This window comes from Arvicanthis niloticus, chromosome 13, assembly GCF_011762505.2.
Source record: "Arvicanthis niloticus isolate mArvNil1 chromosome 13, mArvNil1.pat.X, whole genome shotgun sequence".
Taxonomy (NCBI): domain Eukaryota; kingdom Metazoa; phylum Chordata; class Mammalia; order Rodentia; family Muridae; genus Arvicanthis; species Arvicanthis niloticus.
In genome coordinates, this window is record NC_047670.1 from 16770351 (window position 1) to 16795134 (window position 24784).

Here is a 24784-nt window from a genome sequence, read left to right on the forward strand (position 1 = left end):
ATATATGCCATTTCCATGGAGCCTAGTTTTGCAACCTCACATGTTAGCACATGTCAGAAACTATAAAAGAGTCACTGGATACAAGTTCTTTCCTTGCACACCCAACAGAGGCAGCCCACATGAATCTACAGAGCATGCACAATAGAGACAATTCCATGTTTAAGGAAGAAAGAAACTATAAAAATAAACAACTCTGTACCCATGAGCGGACAGATTCTACCAGAAAAATAACTCCTAGACAGATTGAATTCTTGTCATAATGATTTTCGCTTTTGAGCACATTTATCAAAAAAATTCATCCACCCCTAGAGCCCTGTCCTTCTGCTACTAGGTAGTACTAAACATCGCTCTCCAACTGAAGGGTGTGTCTCCTCATCTCTCCCTGTACTAAACATCGCTCTCCAACTGAAGGGTGTGTCTCCTCATCTCTCCCTGTACTAAACACCACTCTCCAACTGAAGAGTGTGTCTCCTCATCTCTGCCTCTGACATCCATCTCAGGGACTTTCCCAAGATTTAGGACAGCTAAAAAAATTTTTTCTTTAGGAAAAGTTCTGAGTATCTTAGCTCACTCCTCTGCTCCTTACTTTTATTTAAGATTTTTTGTTTATTTTAAATTGTGTTCATGGGGAGGGGGTGCAGTGTGCACATTGTAAGTACAATGCTCACAGAGGCCAAAAGAGGGCGTCAGATCACAGTTGTGATCTGCCCAACATGGGTGCTGGGAACTGAACTTTGGTCTTTAGTAAGAGAAGTACATGTTCTTAAACACTGGACCACTTCTCCAGGCTGTGGTCTATTTTACTCCAGAGTCCCACACAATTATCACCCTTATCCTATTGGATAAAAACTTGTTTTAAGTTCACCAGGTAGCTAGACCCATTTAACTAGCCTGACCTTCTGTGAAAAAACTAGCAAGCCAAGACTATAGAGTGGTGTCTGCCTACTGTAGTAGCGAGTGTTCATTGGCCTCCAAATTGTTTTCTAACCATCTCCAGTCTTCTCTATAAGAAGGTGGAATGTTATGGAATGTAGCATCAGGCTTTCTTGTCTTCTCTATGGGTTGTGGTTAGTATATTCCATGAAGAATCTTTACAACTAATCAAAAATAAGATACCTTCTGACAGTCTCCCTTTCAGGGCCACATGCTATTCTGCTGGAGGTACAACCACTGCCCTCTGACCCCTCTACCCTAACATCCTTGTGTGGCTTCAGACATAGGCATTATTCACTAAATTCCAAGTCATGGAAACACCTTTGCAAACAAGACTTAAATCTGAATTATTTTTGAGTGTGTAACTCTTTTCTGCCTGGAATCTGCAATGTTATTTTCAGTCTTGTATCCTTCACAAATGCCTCTATGTGACATTTCTAAAAGCCATGTACACTGAAGGGCCAGAAAAAAAAGAAAGAAATCAACTGATTATATATAGTTCATAAATACAGCCCATTCATTAGTCCTTGGATGGTTGGTTCTGTATCCCAAATTCTTTAAGCTGTCTAATGATTTTAATGCCAAAATATCTCTACTTAATAGTAGCCATGGTTTACAAATAGATGATGCTCTATAACCTATTCAAATTATCTGAAAGAGGTCCAGGGTTCAAGAGTTAGGAGCCACCCCAAGTGTCATGACAAATATCATTGGAGTAGTGTTACTTCTAAAATTTACAATGATTGTCATTATAATTAGAAAAAAGTTTAAAAACACCTGTAGGGTATTTGGCATAATCCTAACACCTCTCTGGGTGTGTTAACTTTACATAGTGAGATTATGAATTTAAAAAATGCTGTTCTGTTGAGCTTTGATGCTGCAGATAATGCTGATAAAATTATCCATGACCTGAGGTCAATATTTTCATTTTACTCAAACCTCAGGAATGGCATATATAGCTTGATCATGCTAGCCCTTCTTGTCCTGGGAATACTTTATTCCTGCCCATTGTGTTAAAGCTTGTCTCTAACTACATCAACAGGTTGGCAGCCAAAGTACATGACTCGAAACTGATAATGGACCCCCAGACAGAGTTATTGATTTAACAGGCTAGCAAGCCAAGGATGGGTAAGATTCTGCACAGACCCTTACCAACCTAAGACAGAAGTGCATTGCTTATGATAATGCATATTCCACGACAGGTAAGGAAGGCTTTGTTGTCAGAATGACCTAAGACAGACTCAGTCTGGTTTTTGCAATAAAAAGGAGGAGATGTGGAGAGCTTTTGGGGCTGACTGGCAGGAATCTGTCATTGGCCAAGGAAAAGGACTGCAGGCAGGAATCTGACATTGGGCTGCAACAAAGAAGTAATTTCAGGCAGAAATATAAATTCTAGGCTAGAAGAAAGAAGAAATTTCAGGCAGGAATCTAAATCTTAGGCTAGAACAAAGAAGTAATTATAGGCAGAAATCTAAATCTTAAGCTAGAACAGAAAAGTAGGCTTCAGGCATGAAAATGACTTTGGACTAGGACAGGGAAGTAGGCTCAGATATTTTGATCATCCTGATAAGCCCTTAGAAATAGTGATCACAGGAATGATAACAGGACTCTGTTTATGGTTGTGCATGTTCTTTGATTATTTGGGTTTATTTTCTTCCTTGTTCCTGGACTATTTGCAACTATTGTATTGCTAGTTCCTCAACCTAGAACTGACCTTAATACTTGCATGTAATTTAAACAGTATAAAGGCAAAAAAGGAAGAGGAGGGATGGGATAGGGGATTAATGGGTGGGGGGAATCGGGAAGGGGGATGGCATCTGAAATGTAAACAAATAAAATATCAAATAAAAAATGGTAGCCATGGTTTACAAATGGACATCTTCCAGCCTAAGGTGTAATGACATAAATAGATTTAATACAGCTCGTCATAGCAATTCATATCACTGGAATGAACAGTATCGAGTAGAGAAAAAAATGATTTAAAAACCTTTAAGAATAAAAGGAAAATCCTGCTCTCAAGAAGAGATTTGTGAAGGCTTTTAAGTGAGAACGGTTTAGAATTTAATTCAGAAAGTGTTCAACTCTTTCTAAATGACACAAAAAGAACTCTCAGAAACATGAGAGATCAATACTGAGGGATGTTCTTCCCATCAGTGGACAAGGCTTGAAAGACTCCAAACATCCCCTCTCCTTTGTGCTTTAAATTAGGGACAAGTCACTGAGCATGGTGATGGTGCGGCAGAACATGTTTGAGGAAAGCATAATACAATGCTCACTTAGCTGGGTTTCCTTAAGGGCAAGGTTAAGGGGTGCTGAAAAATGACGCTCAATGCCCTCCAACCCAAAGAATGGTATTTCACAATTGACCATGACTCTTAGGGACAACTTACCCAAGGAGTCCATCCCTACCACTATCTCAGATGGCACATCTGTGACTCAGTTTCCCATGTCAGTAACAGCTCAAGAATCCCATGCATTAGGAGGCTGGACACCTCTCCTAGACATCAGCCCTATTGGTGACCCATGACAAAAGTCATCAGACTCAGGAGAGCGGACCTGAGAGCCCACCCAGAGACTATCTACTTCATTAGCATGCTTAAAAGGTTCTCTGAACAAGGTCAGCCCTGCGTTCTCCTAAATCCTTTTTGGAGTTAAATCCTTTTTAACTCCAGCTTCAATAGGAAGGACACCCTCAGAGCGAATGTACTTCCAACTCTGTGTTACCTTGTTATTCTGAAGCCCTTCAAAAGTAGTTAAGGACACTCACCAGGCAACAGAGACCCCTGCCTCTACATAGCCACAAGTGCCAGGCTGGTAGCTCAGGGGGTGGGTTTCATCTGCTTTGGGCAAACTGAGTTCTCTCGCCCTTTGCCTTCCTGGGCTCACATCCCACTTCCCTTGTTCAGAATGAGTCTGGGGGATAGTGAAAGGTAAACTTAAATAGGGGAGAAAAACTAATCCCATGAACACTTTAAAAAAACACATTGACAAATTCTGTCCTTACTTCCATCTGAAGTAAAATTGAATTTCCCTTCTTTTGAATGTAGATGCCTTTAGTGACTTATGCCAAAAAAAAAAAAAAAAAATCAAATGTGATAGAAACTGTGGTGTTAACTTACCAGTTAATATAAACGTGACAGAATACATTTTCTTTCTCTTTCACTCTCTCTCTCTTCTACCCAACCTTCTCCCAACCAAGCTATATGAAAGTCAAGTAGATGTGGGCAGGTTGATACAGAGAAAAACCAATATTCCCATGACCTTTAATCTAAAGATTTCTACCTCTGACCTTCAAACACTGTTAACAGGCAGGACAGACTTGCCAGCAACGTTGATATGCATCCAAGAAGTGGTCCTATAGCTTTCAGATGAAGCCATGAACAGAGCTGGGCCTTCCCACTGGAACCATAGATCAGTATATCGGTAAGATATACAAGTGAGTGTGTGCACGTCCCCCAGTTTGGGAGTCATTTGCTATGTGGTAATAGCTAACCCCAATGTGGTATTGCCAGATAGGTCCTCACCCAGTTACTGGTCAGAGAAATGTGGAATGAGGCAGATTCTATAGCTTTTGTACTTTTTATAGCATGGGGATCTAAATATGGCTCCCCCAAAAGCAACTGTAACTTTTTACCACTTGAGACACTGTCAATTTTGAGAGCTAGAAAAATCAGGGAGGAAAGAGAAAAAGATTAAGGTCATTGGGAATGGAGAACAGACATGACGGACGGCCAGAGCCCCACCCCCACTCTTTAGGATCCCTGGACCTTTTCCTTCTTCCCAAGCTGTTTATTTTTCCTGGCAAGAGTATTTGTCTCAACATTTATCCCTAGAAACACTACAAGGTCAAATTCTGAAAAGCCCATTTACTAGCATTCAAGGGGCAGAGGTTGGAGCTCGGCAGGCTTCCTGGATCTTTCCTCTCAAAACTGTTTTGCATAGGCCTACCATATAAAGTTCCTAAAATACCTGTCTTATGAGAGAGGTCTTCTTCCCTTTTACCGGCTGAGCTAAATCTGGTTTCCTTTGCTCATGTTTTACAATACAATGCTACCACATCATCTGTTGAATTCTTTCCAAACTGCCATGCTCAGTCCCATCTCTAAGCTTTGAGCCATGCAGGCCACAAGCCCTTCCTTACCTATTTCTTTCATCAGTCCACTGTAGCTGACAGAAACTCCACTCCCCCTTTCAACTCTGTAACTTTGGCAGTAGTCAGTCCAGCACTCACCCGACATTCATGCAGAGATACTGCGATAGGTCCTGGAAGGATGGAGCTAAATCCTATTGCCTTCACTTCCTCCCATCCCTCCAAACCCAGCTCAGTATGGGCAATCTCTTTTATTCCAAATCATTGCTATTGTATTAAATCAACTAAATAATTAATGCACATTCTAACAAAGAGACTTCAGGGAGTATTCTTGTTTTAACAACCGCCTGATCTTGAGGACAGAATCTCAAATTTGGACAGTTTTGAGCCAGGGACAGACAACTGGAGTTAGCACAGGCAGATGTGAGTCATTCCACGAATGAGTGTTGTTAGATGTGTCCAGAGACCTGAAGAAATATTATCATCATAGACTAAACCTTCAAGTTGTCCAGCAATGAACATTATCTTGTGTTGACTGCTCGTGACAGGAAACATCTAGTATAAACCTCCCTTTTATAGATTAAAAACAGTGAAGCACAGGCCAAGTAATGAGCCCACAGCAGCTGGTTATCAACAAAAGTGGCCTTGATCTCAGGTCTCCTGACACCTATCCCAACATTCTTCCCACTTCAGAAACTCGTGACTGCTGCTCACCTCGGTCAGCACCCTTCACTGAAGTTAGCAGCGCTTTAGACAAGACATTTGAATGATGTTGAACATCAGCTTTGACTGTGAGGTGTGACCTCAATTGCTAGACATTTTCTTCTCATGCAAATTGTGTGTGTGTGTGTGTGTGTGTGTGTGTAAAAGAAACAAAATGCCTATTTATTTTTCTGTATGAGACAAAAAAAAAAAATGAGTTCCTACATCGAACTTGCTAGCAAGTTTTGCAAAGGAAAGGGGATTCTTATCTGAGTGTTGTATCACACTTGGTCTCTCCACCAGAAAGCATAAGCCAGACCAAGGAACTAGCATATTCCAAGGAGTGATACAAAGATGGAAGCCAGTGCATTAAAACCAAACCAAGAACCTAGGCAGGATTCACACATTTACTCGAGAAAATGCTTTTTTAAAAAAGCAGCTTAGGTCACCAGCCCTTTTCTTTAAGACTCTGGGCACCCTGTCAGCAAACCCTCAGACCCTGTTACACTGGATGTACAGCTAGTTTCTGAGATGTCAAAGCATCCCTTTCTCATAAGAAGAAGTAGTGAAAGCAATATGGAGGAGACAGGTCAACAGGATCTCACAGGTAGACAGCACAGATAGCATAAAAAAAAAAAATCCCCTAAGCAGTGTTTTAAAAAAAGAAACTCATAAGAAATGGGTAATTCCTATGATTTTCAAATTCTACTTTAACAAAAAGAAGAGAAATGTGAAATGATTATATGCATGTAATGTGTATGTAACATATGTATCCTTATGTGGGTGGTGGAGGGTTCTAAAGAATGAGTGTTCCATGTATGCAGTTTCTATACCTATTCAGCCAACCATAGACTGAAAACACTCCCCAAACTGCATCTCTATTGAACATTGATGGATGTACTCCCTTGTATCATTCCCAAGAAGTTATACTAGAGCAATCCTTCACAATGCATTTGATGTTCCAAGTAATCCAGAAAGAATTAATATACAGAAGGATATGCATAGCCATAGGTAAATACTACATCATCTCCTGTGAGAGGCGTCTGCATTTGAGGATTTTGATAGCTGAAGGAGGTCCTAGAACTAATTCCTCTGAATGCTGAGAGTCGACTGTACATACAACCTGCAGCTATGGGGTACAATAGTCTAGAACCTAGGCATTAGAACCAGACAGGCTGAGTCACTGTTCCATACTGTGTGACATTAAGAGAGCTCCTTGAGACAGTTCATGGTCAGCTTCTCCATTGAAAGCAAAGACATGATGACCTTAGTTAAGTCATATAGCTGTGAGCATTGGGTGACAGAAGATGTAAAGAGTAGGGAACAGTGTCTGGCCTGTAGAAATCATACTAAAGTGCTGCTATTATTGTCTTTGTTATCTGTGTCAGAGACAAACGTGTCACTGTGCTACCATGGAACATCCCCGTCCTCTCTCCTAAGGAAGGCAGACCCTTGTTCATCAGCTCAGCGTTGGCGTTTATATTAGTTCCTTCTCTATCACTGTGACAAAACACCATGACCAGGGCAAGGTATAGAAGGAAAGGTTTATTTGGGGCTTAGGGTTCCAAACAATGAGAGTCCACCTTGGCAAGGAATTATGGCAGCAGACATGGTGGAAGTAAGGGCTGAGAGCTCACAGCGCTCAAACCACAACCGTGAATCAGAGAGTGCACTGGACACAGCCACTTGGCTTTTAAAACCTCAACACCTGCTCTCCAGTGACATACTTCCTCCAGCAAGGCCACACCTCCTAAACCTCCACAGGCAAGGCAAGTAGGGACCAAGAACTCAAATGCCTGAGACTTATGGGGGAAATTTCATTCAAAACACCACAGGTTTTTCTTACTGTGTGAAATATGAGTATAAGCAAACTCTCTCTGAAGATACTTAGACTCCTTCTTAAGGAAGGTTCTAGATAGCCAGGGGAGTCGTGTCTTAGAGTGGCTCGGATGGATCGGCTCTGGGAAGACGGCTGAACACCTGAGCTAAATAGTAAGCAGCAACAGAAAGGCAGTGTAGAGGCCAAACAGAAACAAGATAGCCCATGCATAGGACAGATGCTGCAGGATTGGACTGGGAAGCAAAGAGTGCCTTGGAGGACTTTTGTTACATGTTCTCTGCTAAATATAACCGACATTGGTGTTTTCTCATTGGCTTGGGTGTTTGTTGTCTGTGGTGCTTGACTGAGACCCTGATGGGAACCCAGCTCTTAAGTGGGCAGCATAGCAAGTGACGGAACGTAGTTTGGAGGACATGGTTTCAGATTTATAAGAACAGACGGTCACACAATGGCAAATATCACTTCATCACTTCATTGAACAGGGCACACAGCTTTCAAAGGGAGCTAAATGTTCCCCGGATGTACCCACTGCAGCCCTTTGTAATGTAACTGTGGCACTAGGTATCCAGAGCCATGGAAATTTCTTTCCTTTTTAATGTAGCACACAGTCATCTGAAGGCAAAGCAAGAAACTTGGTGAGTGCAAGATGGGCATAGAAGCATGATTCATAACAGTTTTTTTTTAAAGGAACACACAACCAAATCATAGCACATCGATTTAACAGAATGATATGACTTTAACAAAACAGTTTTGCAACATGAAGAAATGCTATGGTGTAATGCTACCTTGTAAAAACCCAGGATGCCAATGCTAACTGTGGAAGCTCTCCACATTCAGTTTCAAGGGTACAGAAAAACAAAGTCATTGTTCCTATCAGAAGCTAGAGCCAGCAAGATAGCACAGGAGGTTGGGGGACTTGCCACCAAGCCTGATGACCTCACTGTGATCCCAGGGACCCACGTGATGGAAGAATAAAAAGGACCTACTAAAAGTCGTCCTCCTCCACACATTCTCTGTAGCATGGCCATACCCTCTCCACCTCCCACACATAAACAAACAAGCAAACAAATAAAAATCATGGGCTATATTCCACAAGAGGAAGCACATGTTTGGCACTGTAAATCTGGCCAAGAGCCCATGATTAAGGAGACTGCAGGCCAGGAGTTAACCTGTGTCTATTGTTCTGCCAAATGGACAGAGTATAAACTGCCCTCAAATTTATATCTTTACTAGTGCAGCTCTTAGTCCTCATCAGAGGAATTTCTTAGTTCATTGAATTGTGTAGAAACTCACAGCTGGTCAAAGTGAAGAGAAAGCATCAGAGAAGGGCCTGGGCACATGGGACACCATGCCCCTTCTTCCCAACAGGTGGGAGACCTCTTGGAACAGGGGGGTGGATTATTTTTTTAAAGGAGAAAAAGACATGAAGTTATGGGTTAGGAAAGTGGGTTTAGACCTAGGAGGAGTTAGGGGGAGAAGTGTAGGAGGTGACTTTGATCAAAGTACTTTGTAGGAAATTCTCAAAGAATTAATAACAATTATCATTTAAAGAAATCTTGGGCTATAGCCTAGTTGTGAATTAAGTCAAGTTTTCTGCTTAAGTGACTTTCTTCTTCTGGCTCTCTAAACCCTTTCTTTTCCTCAGACTAATCGACTGCATCAACTTTATAATACGTGCAGTTGCCTAGAAAGATGTGGTCTGGACCCTTTTGTTCTCCTGGGTCCTAGTTTAGGAAGAATAAGAAAAGGCACTTGAGCTCATTTCTCTGGTTTTGAAGCTTTTTAAAATTTCATAGTCTTAGACAATCAGATTGAGAGGGTTAACAAAGCCTTTCACAACACATTCCTTTACATACCAGCCCAGCACACCTGAACAGCAAGAGGCAGGCTGAGCACAATATGCTTGTCGAGAGCCCAAGTGAGTCATCGTGCTTCGTACAGCTAGTCCTCGCTTTGAATGTAAGGAATTTGCAGAAGGAGAGAAGTGGGGAGTCTTAACTCCACTCACTTGTCAGTCACTCTGCAAGGGAGCACCAACCATTTGCCAGACCATGCTGTGGGCACCAATCATGTCAGAGTGCACAAAACAGTCCATTTCTGTCAAATGCTTTGAGAAAAGGCAAACAGAAAAGGCACAGCTGACTCAGAGATGAAGTGGCATCCTATGTCAAGTTCAAAGTAAAGAGGTGAGAGATAAATAAAGATTTGGGCATTATTGAGATTCTCTTCACATACATTTGTGTGTGTATGAACGTGTATGTGTGTGTCACAAGTATGTGTGTTTTCATGCCCATGTGTACATGTACAAGTAAATGTGTGTGCATGCTTGTGTGTGTGCATACTTGTGCGTGCGTGCGTGCGTGCGTGTGTGTGTGTGTGTGTGTGTGTGTGTGTGTGTGTGTGTGTGTGTGTGTGTAGGGCCATGAAAGGCCATGAAAGGTCTTGGTTTTGGTTGAAGAGCTGAAGAGCTGGCTGCAAAGCCCAGAGACCCAATAGGTGTCCATTGTCTATAAGGGACAGGCATCTATTTCGCCACACTCCCAGAATCCAGGCTCCTAACATGTGGCGTGCAACTCCATTGACTTACATTGTTTAGTCACATTCAGGACAATGCAGCCCCGCCCAAAGAGCACAGGTAGAGGGTGTGACTACCTGCCTCAGGCCCTAGAGAGGTTTACATACTAATGAGATGACTGAAGGCCAGAAGGAGGAGCCAATTAATCATTCTTCCCCAGCCCTTCCTCCCTCTCTCCATCCCAATTTAACTCAGGTCTGCCCTGAGTTTCACAGGGGGGTGCACATCCAGATTCAACTATCACCCATCATGCCAATAAAGCTGTTTTGGAAACCCAAGGACTTTCTCATGTCATTGGTGCTGTGCCATGAGGAGCTGTGGAGAAGGCCTTTAATGAGCCGCTGTAGTCATAGCCACCGTGCCTAACTTACCCCTGGAGGAACTTCCTGTGTTCCCAGACACCCTACCCACATGTGTGTACTTTGTGTATTGTCACAGAGTCTCAATGAGACCTGGGGCTCACTGATGAGTATATGTTAGCTAACCAGTGAGTTCCAGGGATCCTCTTCCCTAGAACCCCAGGTGTATATCACCGTGTCTGGGGACTGAACTCAGGTCTCCATGCTCCCTTGACAGGTGCTTTATTAACTAACACTTTCTTCAGCTGTCAATATTTTTGTTTCTACTCCATATTCTCCTAGACACCCAAGACATTAGGGTGAACAACACTTCATAACAGCCTCCAGGGACCATCTCAATATCAGCTAACACATGAGCAGTTCATGGGACAAAGTGCCCTCAGCAAACAGCAGACAGACCAACATCCTGTGATGGCCTACCATGGACAAATACTAATCTTGTCTTTTGATGTCTCTTTTAGCAAAAATAGTTTCTTCCAGCCATCCTAGCTTGGCTTTCATTTAGCTCTTTGCATGGCAGTCGTAGAAAATAGCTTGATTTAAAGCTTAGGCAGAAAGGAAGACATGTTAAATCTTATTCACAACATATCTCATGGGGACTTTCCAAGTCAGGTGTCAGCAATTCCAGCACAGCTCTAAGTTTCTGTTTAGGTCCTGGACTAGATTCCAATTTCTTGGGATAAGAATTTGCTAAGTAACTGTCTTATGAGTCAGGTTACATGCAAAGTACTTACTGAAGCCCCACATGGTGATATGCTCACGTAAATGAAACCACTAAGACCTGAGCCATCTGAGTAGTGAGTGTGGCCAGGAACTGCCTCCACTTTCACTGGAGTGAGATGGACAGACAGACATACTGCTGGTTCACTCAAGCAAGATGGATAGACAGACACTCTGCTGGTTCTAGCTCAATGTCCAAAGGACTCACCTTACTCCCCTTCTCCCTTTCTGCTTCTTCCTTTTCTTGTCTTGTCCTGATCACATACAGTTAAATTCTCTTAAGTAGAAGTGTAATCCACTTCAAGGCCAAGTAAAATTATGAATTTTTATTATTAAAATTATTGGAAAGCTAAAATTTGGGGCTGCCAAGATGGCTCATTGAATTAAGACATTTGCCACCAAGCCTGATAAAACTCACTGTGGCACATATGCAACACACATACATGAGTGTTGTTGTGTTGGCATGGCAGCTCATGTCCGGATAGACCACACCAAGCCAAAGCAGTTCCAAATAGGTGACCTGAGGAATGGACAGTTGGACTTTAGAAGGTAAGACCCTGTAGCGTCAACTAGAAAGGAAATTTAAAAGGGCAGAGGTGTCAGCCTGGCTCATTTGTAGAGGACTACAGAGAAGAACATCATCTACATAAAGTACAATCTTAGATCTAGGGAGAGACAAAGACTGTAAGTCAGAAGCCAGGGCTTCTGGTGACTGGAGTCTTCAGTGAGCGGGGCACCAAGCAGCCTGAGTAGCATGTTTGGTATCCCAGCAATGATGCTAGCACTCAATTTATAAGTCCCGGGTAGAGAGGGAGAGAGTCTCCCTTGTGTGCAGGGCAACCAAGCCTTTTGCACAGATAGTCACGCGAGTGCAAAAGCAAGTCCAGGTGTGGACACAAACAGGTCATATACACGCATATGGGCACACACACAAACACACACAGGGCACAACACACTCCATTTGGTGTAATTTAATATAATTTTAAAGGTAAAATTATATGTATTATTCACAAAAGTTGAAAATGTCAACATATTCTAAGAAATGCTAAAATACATAAAGACAACCAGTATATTATATATTAACAATTGAAACACAAACAAGACCATTGAGATTGTCCCTGCCTTTGTGACAAACAGACAAGAGGTCAACTATACAGATTCATGACATAACAGTTTACAAATGGCCCTCACAACAGCATTGACAGCCAGATAAACCCGAGCACTACACAAGCAAAAGCAAGGATAGAAACTCATGGGAGTGAGGATTAAAGAGTTAATACAAGGCAGTTCTGGGGAAGATCACTATCTGGGTGACGTCAGGGGTGCCATTCCTACCGTTCCCATCTCGGGAGCTCGGCAGTGCACAGTCTACATCCAAGCCTACCATACGACAGTCAATTCCTGGGTATTTACTTTCCTATCTTTTGCTGAGCTCTCACTGTGTACTGAGTAATGTGTCTGCCAAGTGCCTAGCCTAACCATCAGGATACACCTGTGAGGTACAGAAAGCTGGGGTCAAGCCCCAGCAACCATGTGAAAAGCTAGGTGTGGTCCAGGCTCGGAATCCCAGTGCTGGGGTTGTGGAGCCGGGAAGATCCCTGGGGCTTACTGACAAACCAACCTAGCCTAACTGGGGAGCCCACATTCCTTTTAGAAGCTGTGTCTCAAAATCAAGGTGGCTGGCTCCTGAGAAGCAACACCTGAAATCAACCCCTATTCTCCACATGCACACGTATGCACATACACTGAAATGAATGAAGTCATTGCAGAAAGTTTAAAGAACTTACCAGGTTGATCCAAGGTGTTTTTCCTCTGGTTCAGGCTCTCGTGGGCTACTCCACCTGCCATTGACAACAGAGACAGAGGCAAAAGTCATTTTTAGAGTAATTGATTAGCCAACCTAGAAGTACATTCCAAGGGGTGGGGGGTGGGGCCTACATTAAATTGTACCTTCACTTCAAGAATACAACAATCCTGTGTGTCACTTCCATCTTTTCTTTGCCACTGCAAGTATTTAGAATGCCACACCCCCAAATTGACTAAGCTCATTACTAACCCCGAGTCAGCAAAGCCCTTCACATGACTGCACCTCTAGACAAGTGCACCTGTTATTAGTTAGATAAATAAGTGAACCACTGGTTACTGAGAGGGAGGACAGCACAAAGTTAACTGATAACTGGCAATGGGCCAGTGTCCCCAGGAGGAGCTTCATCAAGTAGCAGGGACCAGGATTTCAGTCTGAGGCTTCCAGAGAATGACTTGAGATCTAAGGACTGACACTCTGCTGAAACAGCTATTTTAAGCCAGGAAATTCCATGGTGGGAGGCGTGCAGAGAGAATAATTCTGAGCCAGAACTGGGAAGGGATAAGCAGACTGTGAAAACCCTTCTTCTCTTGGTCCCAATGCCACCCTGGCCTCTCTAGGACACAAATTGCTGTGTGTCAGAGGCCTTTTGCATCTCCTAAGCACACATCTCCTAAGACACAACCTCTGAAGGCAACAGAACAAATGCTAGAATCAACCTGATTGGTCCTGGAAGTTACCCAAAACCTCGAAGTCTCTGAGGCCGTTCCCTCACTTATATGATTAGGATGTGAATAGTGTCTACCCTATAAGATTGGTGTTAACATTAAATGTGTGTCTCCTCCCTTGAACTCAAAAAAAAAAAATTGTCCTTTCAGACTCCAGACTGATTGAAAGCAGTGACATCCTTTATCATTTTATTGTTAACTTACAGGGACATAGACATTAACACTGTGCTCCTCAAAGCAATGGCGTCAGGATGGCCTCTAAGCACCACTTCTCTGGCAGCTCCGTTTGCTCCCTACGAGCTCCGAACTCTGGAGTTGCCTTCAGCATGAGTAGCCCTGCTGGTCCCTTTCCTGAACCATCATCTGGAGCCAAGTGTGACATTGAGAAGTGCATCCTTTTGTGTCACACATGAAGAATGGAGTCCCCAGTCCTACCTCTAACTCTGTGGGTTACCACTTATGCCCCTACTATTTCTCCATCTTCTGCATTCAGAACCTCATTGTTCCCTGGCCCAGCAGCACCACCCTGGTTCCCAGGGCTACTCAAGGACCCTGCTCCTGATAGAATATCAGAGCCTGCTTTCCATGATCCAGACAGACATAATCTTATCTGCCAAGTTCCACCTCAAACTCCGATGCTTCTGTGAAGCCTTTCCTCAGGCACTGAGCTGTGAACACAGATGTGGGAGTCCAGACCCCACAGGACTGGGCTAAAGAGAAGCCATGAATCCACTGGCAGCCTCATTGCCTGAGTCCAGATCCTGCTCTGCCCCGTGTCCAGCTTGGTGATCGCAGGGCAGCTACCTCGCATTCCTGCGTCTCAGTTCCCTCCATGGTAACAGCTACTTCTAAGTTTTATTTTCTTAGATTACGAGAATCACTAGGAGAAAGCCCTGTAAATGTTTGTCTAATAAAGTCCAAGGCCCTTGTGTCTCGGCGGGGTGACCAGGAATGCTTATTCAACCTTTTTGCCTCTGGGTTTCTTTACTTTAAAATAAGAGTAAGAAAAATATCACCCACTTTCAATTGTTAGAATTAAAGAAAATAACGTGTGTAATTTGCTTAGTGTGTAATGTACATAGGACCTTGTAGATTATAGAATTTCAACAAAATGGCATGCTTAGTTAGCTGTGCCGGCACACATCTGTAATCCTAGCACTTGGGATGTGTAAGCAGGAGGAGTCAGGAGTCCAAGGCCAGCCTCAACTACAAAGCAAACTCAAAGCCAGCCTGAGCTAAATGTGATTCTGTCTCAAAAAAATAACAGCAAGAACAACAACAACAAAAAAAGGCATGTTAAAAAAATAAGTTCTTCTGAGCTCCGGAACACCTTGTTCTTTACTACAACACATACCAAAGCAAGATAGCCTAAACTGGGGGTTCCCTGGAGAGAGACACTGTGTTTCCCTGGAGAGAGACACTGTGTTTCCCTGGAGAGAGACACTGCGTTTCCCTGGAGAGAGACACTGTGTTTCCCTGGAGAGAGACACTGCGTTTCCCTGGAGAGAGACACTGTGTTTCCCTGGAGAGAGACACTGTGTTTCCCTGGAGAGAGACACCGCCTTGGTATTTCTTCTACTTTTATAGTAAAGCCATTATAACCAGCTTGTGAAATGGGACCTGGAACTAAAGCAAAAGCCACAGCTTGTAAAAGTGTCCCATGACTCATAACACAGGCAACTGCTCAAACCACAGCATGTGAGATGAACTAAGGTCAGACACAGTACCAGGTCATTCAGATCCGTGGCTCGGTATGACTGCAATAAAGCCTGCACGACTCTGCACAGTTGCAATTCTGCATCTTAAAGATAAGACCTTAAATTGTTCCAGAAACTTCCTAGTCTGAGAATTCTGACCAATTTCAAAGAACTGCCTGTGGTCCTGGACACACTGCCTATGTTCCCTTGATGTCATACAGATCCAGGACAGACATCTTTTCATGCTGCAGTGTGGCAATAAATCCATGTTTGTCTTTGATGGTGGGTTACCCATTGTCTTTCTTGGTAGGACTTTACATGTTTTATGTACCAAGGATTTGATACAGTACCAGGTAGTAGGTACACATCCATGAAATGTACCTTAAATCAAGACTGGAGTAATGGGAAATTTTTATAACCTGCAAATTCTAAAACGAACTCTAGTTTAAAAAAAATCAGAGGCCCTATTGGACCACCTGGGGAGGACTATATATGTGATTTTCCAAGCTATTCACCTTACAGACCTTCATGGACTGCAATATATAATAAAAAACGCCGACTAGAAACCTGATTGGCCCTGCCTGCACATTTACAGCTAACAAGTACAATGCCTGTTATACAGAAAATCACAAGCTAATTCAGGACACAGTATAAAGCCAGCAAGGTGACCAGTCCCCTTTCTACAGCACCTTGTACAGAGTCTTGCTCATAGTTCATAGCATGTGAAACAGAAATTTTTGTTAGTTACTGAAAGAGGATCTTATCCTGTCAACTGTAACTGTGAGATGACTAAGCATGTTTAAGAAAAGACATGGCCTGATGCATCTTGTGATGGTACAGGGAGACTATTGGTGGCAGGCACCAGGGGACCCTGTGAGCAGACAAGCTGGCTAGAGGCTTGCTCTATAGCTCGGGCCAACGGAAGGGCTCTGGGTACAGAGCTAACAAAGAATGGAAATGGGTCTTCCCTAAAGGAAGACAAACATGATGCCCATCTGACCTTGAGGGATGCAAAAGTCAATAGAACTGTGCTGTGCTGTGTTGTGCTGTGCTGTGTTGTGTTGTGATTTCCACCTACTGACCTAGGAAGCCATCTTGAAAACAAGCACAAAGCACTGCAAAAGTCAGAGAGCATCAGAACCAAAGCCTGAAGTCAAGGGCTTCAGACTCTTGGGCCACAAGCAGCGAGCACGGTGTGGCATCAGCACTGCCTGCTTTGGTACCTAACACAGGTCAGACCAAAACGACAACAAAGGTCATGGTATTTGCTTAGGGTAGGGAATGGTGAGCCACTTATTGATTCTTGGGAAGCACTGACAGTCCTTTTGTAAAGCGTGCTAGACAGATTTTATTTTTAGCTTTGTTTAAAATTTCTACCAAATTCGTTTAAGCAATGAGGGTCAAAGACCCTTGAACTCTGCTTGGGCTCGCTGACCACTAGAGTGAATTGCTCATGAGTTTATGACCGTTTTTTAATCTTTTAACTCAGTATTTTCCTGCATGGCTGAAAACAAAAATACACCAGACATCCTTTCTGGGCTGAAAGCACAGTTTGACCAAGTAAGACTCTACATAAATGCACAAAGTGAATGAATAATATTTTAATGAGATGACTTTTGTTTTCAGGAACTTTAAATAAAGGGAGCTTTGACTAAGACTCTAACACCAATATGGGCGGGAAAAGCTGGATAATTTAGAATAAACATATCACAGTAAAGTAAGTGGCAAGCAGACACTAAGGCTTCTCAGAGATCATCTACGAAGAAAAGGAGAATCCTATAGGAACTCCTTTTCCTGGAGGTGCATTGTCATGCATTGTTGTGTGTCACCCATTGAACCTAAGGCTAATGAGGAAATCTTCTAGTCCCTTCCCTGAAACAGCCATGCTATTTCTGTGTCCCTGAGCCTACATCTGGAGGTCTACAGTGATCCTGGAACCAGGTTTTGTGTGAGTTGCCACAAACATTTAAGGTTGCTCTGTGTTTGTTTCCAAATAACCTGCAAGGGTAAGAGAAAAAACACATTTTTTTTCCCCCAGAAGTGAGTCTTTCCATGGCTGCAGCATTTGGGTCTATTTTCATTAAATATTTCATGCACAAACAATCAATGGGCAACTGGAAATGATTATTTAGTAATTACATTTAGCTCTAACAGAAACAACCCATTAAGGCAATAATAGTACACAGGCTGTGATGGCCATTTTAACTCTGAAAAAGCCAGTTAGAGCAACTGCTAGCAAGGGGGCAGGGTCACAGAAATGAATGGCCTCCACAGTGCCGAAGGATGACATCGTTCTCAACATACTAACAGCCTAAACAACTCAAGGACACAGGGCTTTTATGAACTATAACCTCGACAGGCTAGGGGAAGAGTAATTCATTTTAAAACTCTAACACTGTTCTTTAAAGACTAAATTTGCCCATTGGTTTATTACATCTAGATTGGATTTCCTCCAAACCTAAATTTACAATAATCTGGGCCAGTTAGTGGCATCCTGTACACCCCCCAGAACACCTCCCCTGGCTGTACTGCCCACACGCCTTCCTTCTCACGTCTCTGGGGTTTCCCCAACGTGGGACACAGACAATGCCTGATGATTATTCCCTCACTCTCCTCACACTGTAGCGTCTGCTATCCCCTCACTGATGTGGTTTCTCCTGAGTGACCCTTTGCTTGGGATTACAACCCTTACCAGGCCCCATTGTTTGCTCTTTCACCCCTCTGAACCAATGCAGAACCGTGAAAGGACAGCATGATTTCTGGTTGAGCACCAGCTAGAAATCACCTGAGATCCCACTGGGGTCCTGTAAGGGATGGCAGGCATTTCACCACGCTCCAAGACTCTAGGCTTCTGACTCCTCCATAAATCTGTGCCTTTCAGGGTAGAGGGTGTGACTACAGGCCACAGAGCCTCAAGACAGATCGCCATATTAATGAGATACCTAAAGGCCAGAGGGGCATAGCCATTAAACATTCCTTCCCAGACCCTCCTTCTTACAAAAGGTATTTAACCTCAGGCCTGTCCTGAAAATACCGGGGCATAGTTTCATTGATTTTCCATCCTGACAATAAATATCTTAAGACCTTAACCTATTTCTCTTCTTTGTGACCCTCTGTGGGGAACAGTGGGGAAACCAGCCTCCGCCTAATCTCCAGACGACCTCTATGTTCTCAGCCACAGAGACCGCCAGCCACCCAACCCAAGCAAGCAAGCAGAGCCAGCCATGACCCAGCTAAGCCAGTCGCCCATGACCAAGACTTTTATCCCAGTGGGAAGCAGCTAGAGCTCATCCCTCCCCCTCTCCTCTGCGGCTACAGGCTAGATCCATGGACAGAGCTAGCCCATACACCCTCACTTTCAGTCTTGGCCCTTCCGCGGCCTCCCCAGCCACCCAAGGGCCTGAGAACCAACTGGTTCCTGGCCGCCTTTTGTCCCGGGGACCCCCCAACCCAAGAACCTGGCTCCCTGTGGGACCTCTGACTGTGCTCTCCCACCCCAAGCAGAGTGGCTTTGCACAGCCCAATGTCTGCTCCATGTCATCGTGGAGTGAACACAGTCAACATCCCACGCCTTTCTCTCCACTAGCCGCAGGGTGAGACAGAGGCGGAACCCACAACCCAACAAACCAGGATAGAAATGGCTTCCCACACCTGCTGATTTCCAACCAGAGACCCCTCATTTACTTCTGCGATCCTGCCCCCAGGTCTGCAGTAGTCCTCTCAGTTAACTTTCTTCATTCAAACCTTGAGAAGTCTCCATCTTGCTAAAGTCCCAGTGCAACCATGTTCAAAATGAATACAGAAGGGATTCTCTCCCGGAGGAAGATGGGGAACCAATGCACAAGGCCCATATATAGCGAGATCTGTATTCTGGGAGGGGAGGTATCGACAGATCCTTACAGAGCCTTCTGTTTAGCACAAATATAATGTATTTAAAGTCAAGAAAAGGCAAACAGATTAATATTCAGCCTTTTAAGTTTCTACTCCTCATCTGAGACAAGGGAATGAAATCTCATTCACCCATTCCCATTGTCCAAAACCCAAACAGCAAAGCAGAAACCACCAGTGCTATCAAACACCAGGAAAGTCGTTCGTCACCGTGTCCCCCTCCACCCCTGCACCCACACCCTGAGCAACAAGAGCCCATTTGGGTTTATTGCTGTGCACTTCAAATAAAAAGCAAATTACATTTTCAGAATTTTTTTCCCCCAAATTTTAACTTGCTGTTGCTGGGAAGAAGTGGCCATCCCTCTTTCAAAGCCTAGAGCCAAGAAACAAAATACAAAAAAAAAGATAGAGAGAAAAAGGAAGGAAGGAAGGAAGGAAGGAAGGGAGGGAGGGAGGGAGGGAGGGAGGGAGGGAGGGAGGGAGGGAGGGAAGAAGGGCACAGTTTTATGTAAATGTCCCCAGGTCTCTAAAAGCCTGTTATCAATTCCACAACTGCCTGAGGTGACACTTCCTTATTCAGTCTGGATGTTTATTTATTTAGCTGGACAGAGCAGTTTTTACTACATTATACTTGCTGAACAGTGCCACATGTTGATAAACTGGGCCGTTTCCAAGAAGTGTATTTAATTCTTCACCTTTCCCTTTGTGCCTGTGACCAGGAGATAAAACATCCATCCCACCTCCATTGTCATGTTGAGTTTACTAAAATGAGGCTGATGCAGAAGATTCAAGTGAAGGAGTTAAAGCCAGGTCTGTTTCCCCCACACACTTGGACTTCAAGGCTCCTGATTCTCTAAGTGGCAACTTCTTCGCTACACATCTCTGACAACTGCTCTGCTTGGGATGTCTCTGCTCCTAGCACTGCTCCAAAGGAGAAGAAATGCTTGTTGACACCTCCTGGTTGCCTTAACAACCTTCATCTATTTGCTTCCACCTATCTCCATCTCTGTAAACAACATTTTGTTCAATTTTCTCCAGGCTGCTCCAGTGTGTACCGACGTGCTCTGCTAGGTCCCTGACTGATAAGAGCGGAACTTGGAAGCAGAGTGCAATGTACCACTCAAAAGGAAGCAGAACTTGTTAAAAGTGAAGAAAAGACAATGCACCCAAGAAAGCTAAGGAGACAGAACAGTTAAAGCTCAAGAGACAACTAAAATTGAACAGAAAGGGGCATTAGTAGGAAATCTAGGGCATTCTGAGCACCCTGAAGCTTAGTTCACACACACACATATATATATATATATACACATATATATATGTGTGTGTGTGTGTGTGTGTGTGTGTGTGTGTGTGTGTGTGTGTATGTATATATGTATGTATATATGTATGTATATATGTATGTATATATGTATGTATTTACATGTATGTTTACAATATGTAACATTATATATGTGTCCGCTTATTAGTTTTGATAATATGTTATTTGAGACATTAACATTAGGAGAAGCCAGAGAAAGAAAACTTAGGAGCTCTTTGCACTTTCTTTGCAGCTTTGCTCATTTAAAATTATGTGTCTGCACACATAGGCATGTGTCTGCATGTGAGTTTAGGTGCTCAGGGGCCAGAAGAAAGAATCAGATGCCCTGAAGCTGGAGTTACAGGCAGTTGTGAGCTGCTTGGTGTGGATGCTTGGAACTGAACTCAGGTCCTCTGCAAGAGCATAAGTTTTCTTAACTGCTGAGCCATCTCTCCAGGCCCACCCAACCCCCAATAAAATCTTATTTAAGAAAAATAGGATTTCAGCCCCTGAGTCAGAGATTCAGTAGTTGATCCTTAGTTGAATATTTTGAAAAATATGGTCCCACTGAACTCAGAAAATATTAGCCCAGGTTGGGATAAAGATGGAAGCAATTATTTATTAATGCTAAATTACCACATAATTACTTGACTATTTAAAGAAACTATGTCAAAGTTCGTCTTCTCTTCATTAGTTAGAATGATTCATTCTTAACCCAGTTGCTGGAGTTAGTTTCTTACATTAAAAGGGGGGGGGGAAGTAAAATTTTGAAAAATGCAGGCTATTGTCGAATGTGACAAAGATGGTTGGCAGAGGTGGAGTGTGCAGAGGCAGGGGTGGAGTGTTCAGAGGCAGGGGTGGAGTGTGCAGATGCAGGTGGAGTGTGCAGAAGCAGGGGTGGAGTGGGCAGAGGTGGAGTGTGCAGAGGCGGGGATGGAGTGTGCACAGGTGGAGTGTGCAGAGGCAGGGGTGGACTGTGCAGAGGTAGAGGTGGCGTGTGCAGAGAAAGAGGCAGGGGTGGAGTGTGCAGATGCAGGTGAAGTGTGCAGAAGCAGGGGTGGAGTGGGCAGAGGCGAGGTGGAGTGTGCAGAGGCAGGGATGGAGTGTGCAGAGGCAGGTGGAGAGTGTAGAGGCAGGGGTGGAGTGTGTAGAGGCAAAGGTGGAGTGTGCAGAGAAAGAGGCAGAGGTGGAGTGTGCAGAGAAAGAGGCAGGGGTGGAATGTGCACAGGTGGAGTGTGCAGAGGCAGAGGTGGCGTGTGCAGAGAAAGAGGCAGGGGTGGAGTGTGCACAGGTGGAGTGTGCAGAGGCAGGAGTGGAGTGTGCAGAGGCAGAGGTGGAGTGTGCAGTGCTGGTATTGCTTTTACTCTTTCTTTCTCTCTGGTTTTTCTTTCTCCTTTCTTTCTTTTTTGAAGAGAATATATGGTGGTTTGATGAGAATGGCCCTGTAGGCTCATAGATTTAAATACTCGCTTCCCAAGGAGTGACACTGTTGGAGAGGATTAAGAGGTGTTGCTCTGTTGGAAGAAGTGTGTCATTGGAGGTGGGCTTTGAGCTTTTAAAAAGCCTATTCCAAGCCCAGAGTCTCTCTCTTCCTGCTACCTGCAGCTCCATATGTAGAACTCTAAACTACTTCTCCTGTGTCATGTTTGACTGCATGCTGCCATGCTCCCTGCCATGATGACAATGACTAAACCTCTGAACTGTAAGCCTTCCCCAGTTAAATGCTTTCCTCATGACTTGCTGTGGTCATGGTATCTCTTCACACCAATAGAACACTGACTAAGACAAAGGGTCTCAGTGGACAGCTTTAGTTGGCTCGGAACTCACTATGTAAACTGGCCTACAACTCCTAGAGATCTGGCTTCCCTTGATTCCTGAGAGCTGGCATATAGCAGCACTGTCTCTGGTTCATTACTTAACAGAATTATCCTTTGAGCAATGTTCTTATCGTATGCTGGGTGCTGTTCTAATCCAAAGGGATGCAGTAGGAAACAAAATGGTCTGGCTTGGGGGAGCTTAAAGCAAAGTGTGGAACACTGGAGGGGAGACAAATAAGCAGAGGATTCTCAAGCAAGCTCTGGGTGCTCTTTGCTCCTCCCTACACACACCCACTATGACATGGCAACCTGCTATTGAATTTGAAAGCGCAGGCTGCAGCTCCAGCTCTGCCTCCTCGTAAAAACTGGCTTTAAAAGAGGCATTTCTGAGTTATGACTATACCACCTCAAATTGTGCTGCTCAGAGATACTGAAGAAGATGCAAGACCACTCTGACTTTCGGTCTGCTTCCTTATAAAACAGAATTTGAATTTGCCACCTGTAAGGTTTACCAGCAGGAAAGTCTGCACAGTGGGGAACTCTCCTGGGGGGGTGGGGGTGGGGAGTGTCAGTACAAACTTCCCTCCCAGTTACAGACTAAGCCCAAGACCTTGGCCTTGTCACACACCTAGCTTACTATCCTTTGTCAATTTACCATCTAAGATTGACCTTTTTATCCTCTGGGGGTCGGGGGGGAGTGTCTTTATTTCTTATTCATTTCCCACGTCCTGTAAAACTTGCTAAAGCAGTGTTCACCTGCTGACCATATGTTTAGGTCTGTGTCATTCTCAGGGCCAGAGCAGAAGTGGGGATTTGAAAAGGGAAGATGGGGGAGGAGCTGGTGGTGCACAGCTGTAATCCCAGCACTTGGGAGGAAGCAGGAAGCTCTGAAATTCAAGGTTATCCTTGCCTGCAGCATGGTGCTTTGGGCCAGCCTGGGCTACAGGAGATAGAGTCTCAAAAAAAACAAACAAACAGAGAAGGAGTGGATTCTGAGACATTTGCCTTTCCTATGTGCCCCTTAATCCTTTCATCTGAAGGGGGCAGGCCCTGAAAACAAACAAACAAAAATCCTCCGTCTCTGCCTCAAGGAAGTCATTACCCCCCTTGTAGTTCAAATAACAGTGGTTTAAAAAGTGCTTGGCATGTCCAACTGTTACATGAGTGTCACACAATAGAAATTACTGGCTTGAACAGTCCCTGCCTCGTAACTCTAAGGCAAAAAGCTGGTGGTCCGGAGACTTGCCATGCAGCAGACGTTTCAAACAATGAGAATTTATAAAACCCAATCCTTTCAATAACTTAGCTAGAAATTAATGGAAATTAGATTAACATCAAAGAATTATTTCACTAAAAATAAAAACAGCATAATCTTGCTTCTGTGTGAGAATATGTTATACGTTAGCACAAGTAGTGAGGACACAGAAAAGTGAACAGCATTAGGAAGGGCGTGCAGGGGGATGCAGAGGGAGGATGCAGAGACGAGGATGCAGAGACGAGGATGCAGAGACGAGGGAGCTGGAGCCCAGCACAGCTGGTGGGCAAGGTAAGCAGCTGAGATCTAACACACAGAGGAGCACCGAAGTTAATAACCGCCATTGTGTTTCGGATTCTCATTAACGTCAATTTTTTGATGCTCTTGTCAATAAAAATTATCGGGTAATAGATTTGTTCATCTGCTTCACAATAGCACCAATCTACCATCTATCCTGTCACACCCGTGTCTTAAACCCGAGCACACATAATAATTTTTATCTTCAAGAAACAAAGAGCTCCTCCAGAAGGGAGCGGTTGCTCAGGAAGAACAGGGATCTGTCTTTCTCTCCAGGGTAGACTCATTTTCTCCTGAATAAACAGGATGGCTCAATTGCTTTAACCTCTCTCTAAAATGTAAAAGGATCTCCCAGCCAGGGTCATTCACACTCTGTTTTATTCAGAAAGCAGCTTTCAGATTACAGATGAAAGAAAGGCTGCTGCCAGTCAATGCAAAGGTACACAAGCCAGCGAACAGTTTTCAGCAGAAATATTAAGAAGAATTATCCTAGAGAAGTCCTGTAAGTCAGCTTCACTGACTCAGACAAACACTGTTTCTATTCTTGTCTGCTGAGGTAGAGAACTGGTCCTTCAAAGCCCTTTACCAGCTCTGTGTCTGGAGAAGTCGATGAGCTTCCAGAGGCTGTCTTTGGATGCCATGGTAACCGCATAATTGGGGTCAAGTCTATCATGTCTAGGGACAGTTTAAGGGATTTCAAAACATCACCTGAGAAAATAAGCACTGAGGATACATGTCTCCGGCAGGAATAAACTGGACATGGGACACACTCACTTCTAGGC

General features: G+C 43.9%; 1 protein-coding gene across 3 annotated transcripts in view; it reads right to left on the minus strand.

Moving 5' to 3' along the window:
• Positions 1-24784, minus strand: part of Ncald (neurocalcin delta) — a 408926-nt gene that overhangs the window by 269760 nt on the left and 114382 nt on the right. For all 3 annotated transcript variants that reach the window (XM_034516561.2, XM_076911276.1, XM_076911275.1), the window contains one exon: positions 13007-13060. The gene's annotated coding sequence lies outside the window, so the exon portion shown is untranslated. The remainder of the gene's footprint in view (positions 1-13006; positions 13061-24784) is intronic.